General features: G+C 48.3%; 1 long non-coding RNA gene across 1 annotated transcript; it reads right to left on the reverse strand.

The window, feature by feature from the left end:
• Nucleotides 1-7,587: 7,587 nt before the first annotated feature.
• Nucleotides 7,588-12,010, reverse strand: LOC142916594 (uncharacterized). The gene is made up of 2 exons (XR_012936543.1): nt 11,678-12,010; nt 7,588-9,254 (listed from the first exon to the last, which is right to left on the reverse strand). It is a non-coding gene; the product is annotated as an uncharacterized LOC142916594 (long non-coding RNA).
• Between the last annotated feature and the right edge of the window lie 1,005 nt (nt 12,011-13,015).

The following is a 13,015-nucleotide window of genomic DNA, read 5'->3' on the forward strand; positions in this document are numbered from 1 at the left end:
CAGGCCTTTAATGACAAGAATGTGAAGTTGAACACTTTGTGGGCCTGTGGGTTGGGTAGATCTCTAACCAGGAGCAAGAGCCAATAAGCTCCCAAGCATTCACTATCTTATCATAATTGCTTTTACATGGTGCTTGCTTAATCGCCTCAGCAACTCGGAGTTTTGTGTCTCATCACAAACACTCGAAGAGCATCCCCAAGTAGCAGCTGCCCCTGTGTGGCACAAGGTGGTGGCCCTGCACCGGCCTGCATGTGGACAAGAGCCTGTCAGTAGGGGGCGATGATTGATGTGTCATCTCAGTTGTGTAGTTTGTAGGTAATGCTTAGAATTTGCTACATTTTCACTCAGATGCCAGCATGCAATGGCCTACTCGTTTTGAATGACACAATAGTATGTTTTACATACACTGTGAAGCAGACTGCAATTTTTTTAAAGCTTCTTGTTAATACGATGTAACGTGATGCAGTATATTTCACTGCAGTAATCCAATTTTGTTAATATGCCTGTCAATAATTTAGAATGAATACTTGTCTGGTTGTGTGCATACTTGTAACATTTGATCTGTAAGGGTCAAACATTGAATAAGTGATGTTAGGACAAAGTGTGCGTGTCTGTTTGGAAGTAACTTGTACAGAGAACTCAGGTGGGACCCGTTGTTCTTGTGATAAAGGTCAAACGGTGTTTTTGTGTTCCACGAAGCATCTGGAGCAACGCATTGTCTTTGAAATAGGTAGCACGCTCGGATCATTCATCAGTTACAAGGCATACCACTTAAAGGTTACACGTATAGGAGGAGGTACATTCTCTACAACACGAATTGCAGTTTTGTGTTACGTGTTGACGTAGATTTTGTCTAACTGGGACTAGAAATGCTCCTTGCTGATTCACGTCTGGATGTTCGTAACCATCGGTTGAAGCAAACCCCACTGCTGTTGTTGAGACGCTGTGCACCAATAAGGGTCCAACACATTGACGGCCTTCAGGCCAGGAAAGTCACAACATTTGCACACGAAGGACGCATTCACGCAAGTACCCCATGCTCCGTTTTGAAGTTTTAAAATGAAACATCTTTGAATTGTGTTTTGAGTTAGATGATTTTATTTCTTCATTAAAAGCTTATATCAATTTACATCTGGAAGACTTCATTGAAAAGGACATTTCGTGTGAATTTTCTCTCGTCATTAAGTAGATGGCCTTGCCAGGGGTTCGGTTCAATGCGGACACAAACAGTGTACACACACACAATGTACACACACAGTGTACACACACAGTGCACACACACACAGTGTATACACACAGTGTACACACACACAGTGTACACACACACAGTGTACACACACACAGTGTACACAGTGTATACACACAGTGTACACACAATGTACACACACATTGTACACACAGTGTATACACACAGTGTATACACAGTGTACACACAGTGTATACACATAGTGTATATACATACACAGTGTACACACAGTGTATACACAATAATGTCCACGTTGTTGCTGAGCTCACACACCCAAGGGAGGGAGCAATGGAAAATGAATCTAAATCAACTTAAACTCCAACTCTGTTACGTCACCACTCTTAATTACCTCATCGGCGTGAAACCCCAGGGTGAGGTGTACTTCGCTAGTGACGTCATGTCACCAAGGTATTCACCCCTCCCCCCATCCACCGCGCTCTTGAGCGTGACGTCACCTCCGCTCGGGTTACCGCCGATATCGTTCCAGTGGCAATCCTTATTTGGGCAAAGCTACGCCCAGTGACCGGTGGCTCATTAACATAATGTGACCGTTAAAGCCGTCGCGAGTTTTTTGCGACGGGTTCAGCGCCCACGCCTCCATCCCTTGACGTATGGGCCGGCCTGATTAACATAATTTATTCAGTTAGAGAGCTGCTTGTGGAAGGGCACTGACGTCATACTACTTCCTGCTGTCGCGAGGCAACAGGAAGCTGCTGTGTGCGCGCATGCACTGAAATCCGAGGTGAGAAATTCTCATCGTTGTGGTGGTGGTTGTTGTTGTTTACCAAGGTAGAGCCTCTGTCTCTCGTAGGGATGTCAGTTGAGTAGCAGCGAGCATGGGAATCGATGTCCAGGTTGGAACTTTACAACGCGGGGCCTAGCCACGCGGGGCCTTGCCTCCTGCCCTCGCCTGATTGCGTTCGCTTTAATTATCTCGCTTAAGTTTAATTTGTCTTCACCCGGATCGCCACTTTGTAACTTTGTTTTATTGTCAATGTTCACGCAGTTTTTATTTTCGTTCTTTTGTTAGCAGGCCAAGCCCGCTTGAGCTGCTATACCGCTCTTGTTATCAGAAGCGACCTGCCCACAACAACACAAGGTGAGGCTTTGTCAACGTGTGTGAATGTTTTGACTTAAAACTTTGGTGACTGCAGGAATTAATATTCTTGGTTCTTTCGGTAAAGTCACGTAGATAGAAAATAAAATTAAAATAACATAATAAATTAAAAGAAAAATAAAACAAATTGAAAATGAAGCAAAAAACCCACGACGTTTCGATCTCAACACAAGTGGTCTTTATCTTATTGAATTGAATCTGTTATTTTTATTTTCTATCTACGTGACTTTACTGAAAGAACCAACAATACGTGTGTCAATGTATCTATCGGTCAAAGACGCTAAGCGCGTGCCGCTGTTGACTCTGAATGTGTGGAGGGGAACACCTTCACCACGGGGAGAGAGAGACAGAGACACGGATAGCCTCGGCTATGTTGATTGATCCTCGATTCATTACTTGGTGGAGTGAGGAAGAATTAATGCTGAGCAGATGAAGGTGGCCAGGCATGGTTCTGGTCACACCACCACCTGTTTACTCATGGCAGTGTGTGACAGTGTCAAGTTTGTGTTTGCAGTAAAATCTATTAACTCTATTGAACACGGAGGTTATATCAAAACAATAGTTTATTTTTGTTTTCCTCTGGAACTCTTTATAAGAATGGAAACAGGAGGTGAACACAGCACACACATTCAGCTGAAGTCGGATCTGTTCATCCCCAGCATTCAAGGACATCTGATCCTGGATTCACACCTCTAAGTTGCGATTGAACATTAATTCATGCATTTCTGCAAAACACAAATAGTATTGTTTTCAAAACCCTTTGCTATGTCAGCTGAATTTAGCTTTCATAAATATTAATTTTGTAGTCAGACAGCCGAAATTGTGTGCTTAGAGTTTTGAGTTAACATTCATCTTGATGATATGAAGGCTTCCAGGCATATTAATGACATTTTCCCTCTCATTGTGTGCCATAGCAGCCCGTGGAGAGAAACCCTTCAGGTGCACTCTGTGCGTGAAGGCGTTTGCACGTTCATCAAATCTGATGAATTTGGGAAACTTTTTCACTACATCATGAATATATTAATAAGTATAGACGTGTAAGTCACGTGTGCATTCCTCTGTGCCTGACGTGTAGATGGTGTGGATATTCTTCTTTTCTGTCTGCAGCTGACGCTTCCTCTGCAGATTTGGTCTGATGGAGCAAAGGCAGTCAGCGCAGCTCGGTACGACAAGTCAACAATGCGACCAGCGTGCATACAGCACGGATCGGACTGGAAATTTGACACGGCACCAGAGAAGTCACACAGGAGAGAAACCCTTCAAGTGCACTGTGTGTGGGAAGGCATTTTCATGGCCATCAGTTTTTCAGAACCACCAGAGAACACACACGGGAGAGAAACCCTTCAAGTGTATTTTTTTGTGGGAAGGCATTTTCATGGTCATTTGCTCTTAAAACACACCAGAGAACACACGGGAGAGAAACCTTTCAGGTGCAGTGTGTGTGGGATGGCGTTTGCACAGTCACCACATCTTCAAGTACACCAGAGAACACACACGGGAGAGAAACCCTTCAAGTGCATTGTGTGCATGAAGGCATTTGCACAGTCATCTGATCTTGTAAAACACCAGAGAACACACATGGGAGAGAAACCCTTCAGGTGCACGATGTGCGGGATGGCGTTTACACAGTCATGTAATCTTGTAACACACCAGAGAACACACACGGGAGAGAAACCCTTCAAGTGCAGTGTTTGTGGGAAGGCATTTTCATGGTCATCTGCTCTTAAAAAACACCAGAGAACACACACGGGAGAGAAACCTTTCAGGTGCACTCTGTGCGGGAAGGCGTTTTCAGATTCATGTAATCTTGTAACACACCAGAGAACACACACAGGAGAGAAACCCTTCAAGTGTACTCTGTGCGGGAAGGCATTTGCACGTTCATCAAATCTTGAAATACACCAGAGAACACACACGAGAGAGAAACCCTTCAAGTGCAGTGTGTGCGGGAAGCCGTTTGCAGATTCATCAACTCTTCGAAGACACCAGAGAACACAAAAGCATCGGAAGATCCACAAGGAGCGGAGTCGGAGTCTGAAATCAGCTTGTGAAAGTCAAAGTGCCGCAATGAGCCCATCCCTCATGAAACACGAACCTGACAAAAATCCCAGCTTGGACACTTAAAGGTATCGAGGTGAAATATGAAGAGGTGAAGGTGAAATGTGAAGAAGTGATGAGCGAAGAAGTGAAGGTGAAATGTGAAGATGAAGATTCAACTCCAAAATGGGACCTTCACATCGTAAAGCAGGAGGAGAATTCTGACTGAGGCAGAGCGAGGCAACTCCCAGCAGTTTTTGGAAGTGGAGGTGTGGGTGGACTTCCTCCGAGACAATACAAAGTCAAGTGGAGATCCGGTAGATGTGTAAGCTTGATATGATGTCGCTCCAATAGATGCACCTTTGTCACAGGCCTTTAATGACAAGAATGCGAAGTTGAACACTTTGTGGGCCCGTGGGTTGGGTAGATCTCTAACCAGGAGCAAGAGCCAATAAGCTCCCAAGCATTCACTATGTTATCATAATGATTGATTTTACATGGTGCTTGCTTAATCGCCTCAGCAACTCGGAGTTTTGTGTCGTACCTCGTCTGAAACACTCGAAGAGCAGCTGCCCCTGTGTGGCACAAGGTGGTGACCCTGCACCGGCCTGCATGTGGACAAGAGCCTGTCAGTAGGGGGCGATGATTGATGTGTCATCTCAGTTGTGTAGTTTGTAGGTAATGTTTAGAATTTGCTACATTTTCACTCAGACGCCAGCATGCAATGGCCTACTTGTTTTGAATGACACAATAGTATGTTTTACATTCACTGTGAAGCAGACTGTGCAACTTTTTTTGTAAAAGCTTCTTGTTAATACGATGTAACGTGATGCAGTATATTTCACTGCAGTAATCCAATTTTGTTAATATGCCTGTCAATAATTTAGAATGTATGCTTGTCTGGTTTTGTGCATACTTGTGACATTTGATCTGTAAGGGTCAGTCATTGAATAAGTGATGTTAGGACAAAGTTTGTGTGTGTTTAAAAATAACCTGTACAGAGAACTCAGGTGAGACCCGTTGTTCTTGTGATACAGGTAAAACGGTATTTTTGTGTTCCATGAAGCATCTGGAGCAACTCGCTGTCTTTGAAATAGGTAGCACGCTCGGATCATTCATCAGTTACAAGGCATACCACTTAAAAGTTACACGTATAGGAGGAGGTACATTCTCTCCAACACAAATTATAGTTTTGTCTTACGTGTTGACGTAGATTTTGTCTAACTAGGACTAGAAATGCACCTTGCTGATTGACGTCTGGATGTTCACAACCATCGGTTGAAGCAAACCCCACTGCTGTTGTTGAGACGCTGTGCACCAATAATGGTCCAACACATTGACGGCCTTCAGGCCAGGAAAGTCACAACATTTGCACATGAAGGACGCATTCACGCAAATACCCCATGCTCCGTTTTGAAGTTTTAAAATGAAACATCTTTGAATTGTGTTGTGTTTTCAATTAGATGATTTTATTTCTTCATTAAAAGTTTGTATCAATTTACATCTGGAAGACTTCATTGAAAAGGACATTTCGTGTTAATTTTCTCTCGTCATTAAGTAGATGGCCTTGCCGGGGGTTCGGTTCGATGCGGACACAAACAGTGTACACACACAGTGTACACACACACAGTGTATACACACAGTGTACACATAGTGTACACACAGTGTACACACTGTACACAGTGTACACACTGTACACAGTGTACACACAGAGTATACACACATTGTGTACACACAGTGTACACACACACAGTGTACACACACAGCATACACACACAGTGTATACACAGTGTACATAAACAGTACACACAGTGTACATACAGTATATACACAGTGTACACACACAGGGTACACACACAGTGTATACACACACAGTGACACAGCGACACACAGTGACACAGTGTACACACACACAGTGTACACACACACATTGTATACACACAGTGTACACACATAGTGTACACACAGTGTATACACAATAATGTCCACGTTGTTGTTGCTGAGCTCACACACCCAAGGGAGGGAGCAATGGAAAATGAATCTAAATCAACTTAAACTCCAATTCTGTTACGTCACCACTCTTAATTACCTCATCGGCGTGAAACGCCAGGATGAGGTGTACCTCGCTAGTGACGTCATGTCACCAAGGTATTCAACCCTCCCCCGTCCACCACGCTCTTGAGCGTGACGTCACCTCCGCTTGGGTCACCGCCGATATCGTTCCAGTGGCAATCCTTATTTGGGCAAAGCTACGCCCAGTGACTGGTGGCTCATTAACATAATGTGTTCGTTAAAGCCGTCGCGAGTTTATTGCGACGGGTTCAGCGCCCACGCCCCCATCCCTCCACATATGGGCCGGCCTCATTAACATAATTTATTCAGTGGGAGAGCCGGGGGGAAGTGACGTCATACTACGTCATACTACCTGCTGCCACCTGCGCTCTTGCATTGAAATCCGAGGTGAGAAATTCTCATCGTTGTAGTGGTGGTGGTCGTTTTGGTGGTTGTTGTTTACCAAGGTAGAGCCTCTCTCTCTCGTAGGGATGTCAGTTGAGTAGCTCCTCCCCCCTCACTCTATCTCTCCTCCCTGGCTTCTCCCCCCTCTCTTACCTACGTAGCCTCTTGTCACGGCAACCCTTTTGCCCACTTCAGCAATTGTCTCTTGCTGTGGCTGTCCCACCTGATGACGGACGCTTGTCGTGTTGCTAACGAAACGTCACGTGATTTAATTTATTTTCTACCTACCCACGTGATGACTTTACCGAAAGACCCAAAGAGCGGCCGTCAATCTTGACTTCAAGTCAAGATTTGACGGCCACTGCATGGCGCGCTTTCAGATGCGCTCCAGCAGCCGTCTGGAACGCTCTTCCTTCTGACATTCATTAAGTCGCTGGAGCTATGCGCTTTTGAATGAAGATTTGACTACGGAACTACCTATCGTACCCTTTGGTTCTTTCGGTAAAAAAAAAAAAAAAAAAATAGATCACGACGTTCCGATCGCAGCAACAAGCGACCGTCTTCACAGTCACTTTACCGGAAGAACCAAAGAGCGTGGATCCCTGCAGTCACGAAAGCTCCAAATCAGGATTGACGACTTTGTGTGTTCAGTTTGTCGTCCTTCCCCAGCACCTCCGATGAGCACGGTTGGCTACGTACGGCGCGTAAGAAGTTCAACGTACGTACGCAATGAGGGGGTGCTTCTTTTATTCACACGCGGCACAGCGCGGGCCAACCTCATCTTCTCATTCTGAGCGCGGCGTCTCCGCCGGCCACACGCACGGTCGGTCACGCGGCGCCGTTCCACCCGTCCGCTCTCGGCTTCGCCGCTGGCCGGCGGCGTGCCGGGAAGGGCGGCGACGGAACCCCCGCAGGAGATCTTCCGCGCGCGGCCGCACGACGGAGAGAGACGATGGCGAGCGGCGACGCAGCCCGGGACCCAAGGCTCCACGCGCGAGCCCCGAGTCCTCCTCCGCCCACCGCTTCTGTCGCCGCAAGGTGCGGTTAGGCTCCGCCTCTGGCCACGCCCTATCGCGGAACCTTCCAGAGGGTTCCCGGCGAGCCCCGCCCATTTACCCTTGGCCCAGATACCTCTCCCTTTCGGATTGGATGTTGCTTTAGCGGTGCCTGTACCCGTGCTTCCGTTTTCTAACCAACAGGTGTCATCATGTCATTACATCACCCCCCCCCCACCCCCCCCCCCCCCGTAATAAAAAAACATGTAGCCTTCCTGGCTAATATCTTGTTTGGTTCTTTCGGTAAAGTCACCACGTAGAATGAGAATAAAATAATAAAATAAAACAATAAAATTCTCACGACGTTTCGGCCACGACACAAGTGGCCTTCTTCAGGTGAAAGGAACAAACCTGTCGGGACGACAGAGCTACAATAAATGACGGAGCTTCAATAATGAAGCTCTGAAGAAGGCCACCTGCGTTGTGGCCGAAACGTCGTGAGAATTTTATTGTTTTATTTTATTATTTTATTCTCATTCTACGCGGTGACTTTACTGAAAGAACCAAAGAAGATGAATCCTTATAGTCACGAAAGGTTTAAATCGAAATTTTCCTGGCTAATACTCAAATAACAGGTAAGTGCGCCCATGTGCAGGATAACAACAACAACAATATCTATAAAAGCAGGACTCCAGTTATTTTCCTTAAAAAGGCAGAACAATCCGCAGGAACAACACCTAAAGACGAGGGAACAAGGAGCGAAGGGAACATTTACGAAAGGGAACAAGACTTAGGAAAACGAACAGAACAGAACTGAACAACAACCACAACCTCTCCGCCATTCCCGACCAATACCCAGAATATGGAATCAACGGAATCGCAAGCATTTGGACCGAGTTAACCTCGACCAGAACTGAACAACAACAACAACAACCACAACCTCTCCGCCATTCCCCGACCAATACCCAGAATATGGAATCAACGGAATCGCAAGCATTTGGACCGAGTTAACCTCGGCCAGAACTGAACAACAACAACAACAACCACAACCTCTCCGCCATTCCCGAGCAAATACCCAGAATCAGGAATCAACGGAATCGCAAGCGTTTGGACCGAGTTCGCGACGCCGAGTTCCGTTGACGGGGGACGGGACTTCCGCCCCTGCTCGGGCGGTGCGCGTGCCACGAGAACGGCCGGAGACACACGGGGTGCAACGCAGGAGGCACGGGTGCAGCAGGAGGCACGGGTGCAGCAGGAGGCACGGGTGCAGCAGGCTCGGCGGCAGCAGCCACCTCCCTCGGTCCCGGCGAGGCTTCGATGCGACGGGCGGCACGGCGCGATCCTTCCGACGCACGCCGTCTGAACGCACACGCCATCCCCGGCTCGCCGGACGCACTGGACGCTGGCGGACCAATTTTCGGAGACGGGGGAAGAGGCAATCCGTGGCAGGACAAACGGCTTCGGCCGAGACGGACGGACGAACCAACGGCGAAGGCCCAGCCGGAAACGCGCAAACTGCTGCCGCTTAACCTCGGCCACTTCCACGGGCTCTTGCCGGGGGGCTGATGCAGCTTAGGGGACGTAACCAACCGGCACCCGCAGGCAACGTAACCATGCTCCGTCACCGATGGGCCATGCTAGCACGTGATCCCGTTTCCCCGCAATACGTTCATTACTCTTTGGTTCTATTCGGTAAAGTCACGTATTTTTACCTACGTGGTGACTTTACCGAATAGAACCAAAGAGTATGGATCCTTGCAGTCACGAAAGCTTCAAATCTAGAATACGTTCGTTGTTTCGCCCGTGCTTTGGCGGCGTTAAATTTTGCCGCCTCCCGAGCCGTGGAAATGCATTGCGGGGTAATTTTCACATGCTCTGGGCAACTTGGATTTCCCCTTAGCCAGTGGCAAACCCAATTGGGCATCTACAGGGGGTACATTCTGCCTCCCATACATGAGAAAAAATGGTGAAAATCCCGTGGAAGTATGAGGGGCCATCCTATATGCAGCTAGTACACTCGGAACATGCAAATCCCAGTCCGTTTGCGCCGCGTCAATCGCCTGACAGAGCATGGAGGTCAGAGTTCTATTCAGGCGCTCCACCATCCCATCTGTCTGGGGGTGGTACGGCGACGTTTTAATTATCTTAGCACCTAAAGCATCGCAAACCTCGCACAGCAGTTTAGATGAGAAATTTAGAATTATCCTGTATATAAATCACAACAGTGTTTGTGTTCATCATCAAGTGCAGCAAACGATTTTCATCCACAGACGTCACTTATGCTCAGACGGCCTAAGCACAGCTCAATGGGGAACCAAATGAAGACGTGTATTTGTTATTGTGGCCATGCACTCTAAACTACGGACCACACAGTAAACCGCTGTGGTCTGCGCCCCTTCAACGCAGGAGAAATATCAAAACTAAACCACCTCTCTCCTGAAGCCCTCTCGCGAAGACCAGCAAGCCTCAGCGTCGGCATTTAGCTGCTGAGCACATCGCTGGTGCCGTCGCGCGCGAGAATGGAATTTCGGAATTGCTCGGATTTCGCACGATTCAGGAAAAATGACCCAAACACTCTCAGAAAGATCCTCAAAACTCGGGACGGACGGCAGCCAGGCGCGGTTCGTCCACCAGGGGGCGACAGGGGCGCTGACGAATGTAACTCCGGCCCCACGGGGTTCAAATTTGAGTGCGACAGCCACCGCAGTTGCCACAGCTCATCTGCAACGCGTCGTGAGACAAAGGCAAAGGCGCAGCTCTGCAACGTGTCACTTGTGCCACGGCCCCCCGGGTGGGACGGACCTCCAACAGAAGATGCTGCGGTGAGCTCCTCTCGAGGGGCATCTGGGCCCTACACTTCCAAGCTATCCATCTGCTTGTTGAAATAGGCGAGAGTGCCCACACTTTACCCCACCACCACCACACGTGCGTCCTGACGATCGACTGCCCATTATGACTGCTTTGACTGCGATCACACCACAGACGCTTCCCAAAAGATCACGGCCGTGCGTCGTTTCTTCGGTATTGACGAGCAAAGCGAGCGGACGATACTGCGTCGCGAGGCAGTGAACCCCTTTCACCTTGCCTCGGCTGTGAAGCCCTTCCGTTTGATTTAATCTCGCACGACCTGAGGAATGCGAAATTAATTTCAGATTTGTTTCCACGAGGAACACATCGGTGGTGGTGGTGGTGGTGGAGGGGTTTGTGATGCCGGCTGTCCAGGATTATAACTCATGCTGGGCGACCACTACGATACTGACGTTTAATGGCCAAAACAATAAACATTTGATATAAAATACCCAACATGATATATGGGTGGTTGAGTGTCTGGGTGAGTGGGTGGGTGGGTAAGTTGTTGGGTGAGTGGGTGGGTGGATGAGTGAGTGGGTGGATGAGTCAGTGGGTGAGTCGCCGGGTGAGTTGGTGAGCGGACAAGTGAGTGGCTAGATGAGGATGCTAATCTATGGGTCTCTTTGTGAATCTACCCCTTACAAATTTGTCCTCCTTCCGTACCCCTCACATCATCTCCCACGTGGCAAGTCCGATAAGACTCGATCTATAATCTCAATGGCATTTTTATGTGTATATCCCTCTGATCTCTCCGGCCTTGCCCCATCCCTCCCCCATCGTCCCTGCCTCTCCCCCCCCATCTCCCCCGCCTCTCTATCCCTCCTCTCTCTGTCTCTCCTCTCTGTGTCTCTCGCTCTGCCTTCGACCTGTCTCTCTCCACCCACCCCTCCCGCGACTTTCCTTCTGGCCCCCTCTCGCTCCCACCTGGCCCTGTCCGCGTCCTGCCTCTGCTCCTCCCTCTTGCCCTCGGCCCACCTCACTGCACGCTCTCCCCTCTGGGCGTCTTGATGTCCGTCATCTCTCCCTTCTTGCTCTTCCGTAATTTGAGGCTCCTCCTCTCTGCCCTGACTTCTTTTCCCTCCTCGCTCTCCTCTCCCTTCCCGCTCCATCGGAGCTCTTCGGTCGCTCTCCTCGTTCCCGAGCGACGGTGGCCGTGCGGGGAGCAAACCTGTAACGTCACAACCGTCACCGCCGTCAGCATCACCTCTAACACCGTCACCAACGCCATCAGCGTCACCAACGCCATCACCTCCAACACCGTCACCTCCGTCAGCACCATCAACAACAACAAGCGGCAGGCTACGTGCATATTCTTTGGATCTTTCGGTAAAGTCACGTAGTGTATACACACAGTGTACGCGCACAGTGTACGTACACACACACAGTGTATACACAATAATGTCCACGTTGTTGTAGCTGGGCTCACACACCCAAGGGAGGGAGCAATGGAAAATGAATCTAAATCAACGTAAACTCCAACTCTGTGATGTCACCATTCTGCATTACCTCATCGGTGTGAAACGCCAGGGTGAGGTGTACCTCGCTAGTGACGTCATGTCACCAAGGTATTCACCCCTCCCCGTCTATCGTGCTCTTAAGCATGACGTCACCTCCGCTTGGGTCACTGCCGATATTGTTCCAGTGGCAATCCTTATTTGGGCACAGCTACGCCCAGTGATTTGTTTCTCATTAACATAATGTATCCGTTAAAGCCGTCGCGAGTTTATTGCGACGGGTTCAGCGCCTATGCCCCCATCCCTGACGTAGGGTCCAGCTTCATTAACATAATTTGTTCAATTTTGATTTAAAGCTTTCGTGACTGCAGTAATTCATATTCTTAGTTTTTTCGGTAAAGTCACGTTGAAGGGAAACAACAAAATAATAAAATATATATAAAACAATATTGTATTTTGTTGTTTCCCTTCAACGTGACTTTACCGAAAAAACTAAGCATATAATTTATTCAGTTAGAGAGCCGCTCTTGGGAGGGAAGTGACGTCATACTACTTCCTGCTGTCGCGAGGTAACAGGAAGCTGCCGTGTGCGCGCTTGCACTGAAATCCGAGGTGAGAAATTCTCATCGTGGTGGTGGTGGTCGTTGTGGTGGTGGTGGTTGTTGTTGTTTACCAAGGTAGAGCCTCTCTCTCTCGTAGGGATGTCAGTTGAGTAACAGCGAGCATGGGAATCGATGTCCAGGTTGGAACTTTACAACGCGGGGCCTAGCCACGCGGGGCCTTGCCTCCTGCCCTCGCCTGATTGCATTTACTTTAATTATCTCGCTTAAGTTTAATTTGTCTTCACTCGGCTCGCCAC

This window comes from Petromyzon marinus, unplaced genomic scaffold (assembly GCF_048934315.1).
Source record: "Petromyzon marinus isolate PM22_M1 ecotype Great Lakes invasive population unplaced genomic scaffold, UKy_Petmar_22M1.pri1.0 PM_G_Scaffold_4, whole genome shotgun sequence".
NCBI classification, from domain to species: domain Eukaryota; kingdom Metazoa; phylum Chordata; class Hyperoartia; order Petromyzontiformes; family Petromyzontidae; genus Petromyzon; species Petromyzon marinus.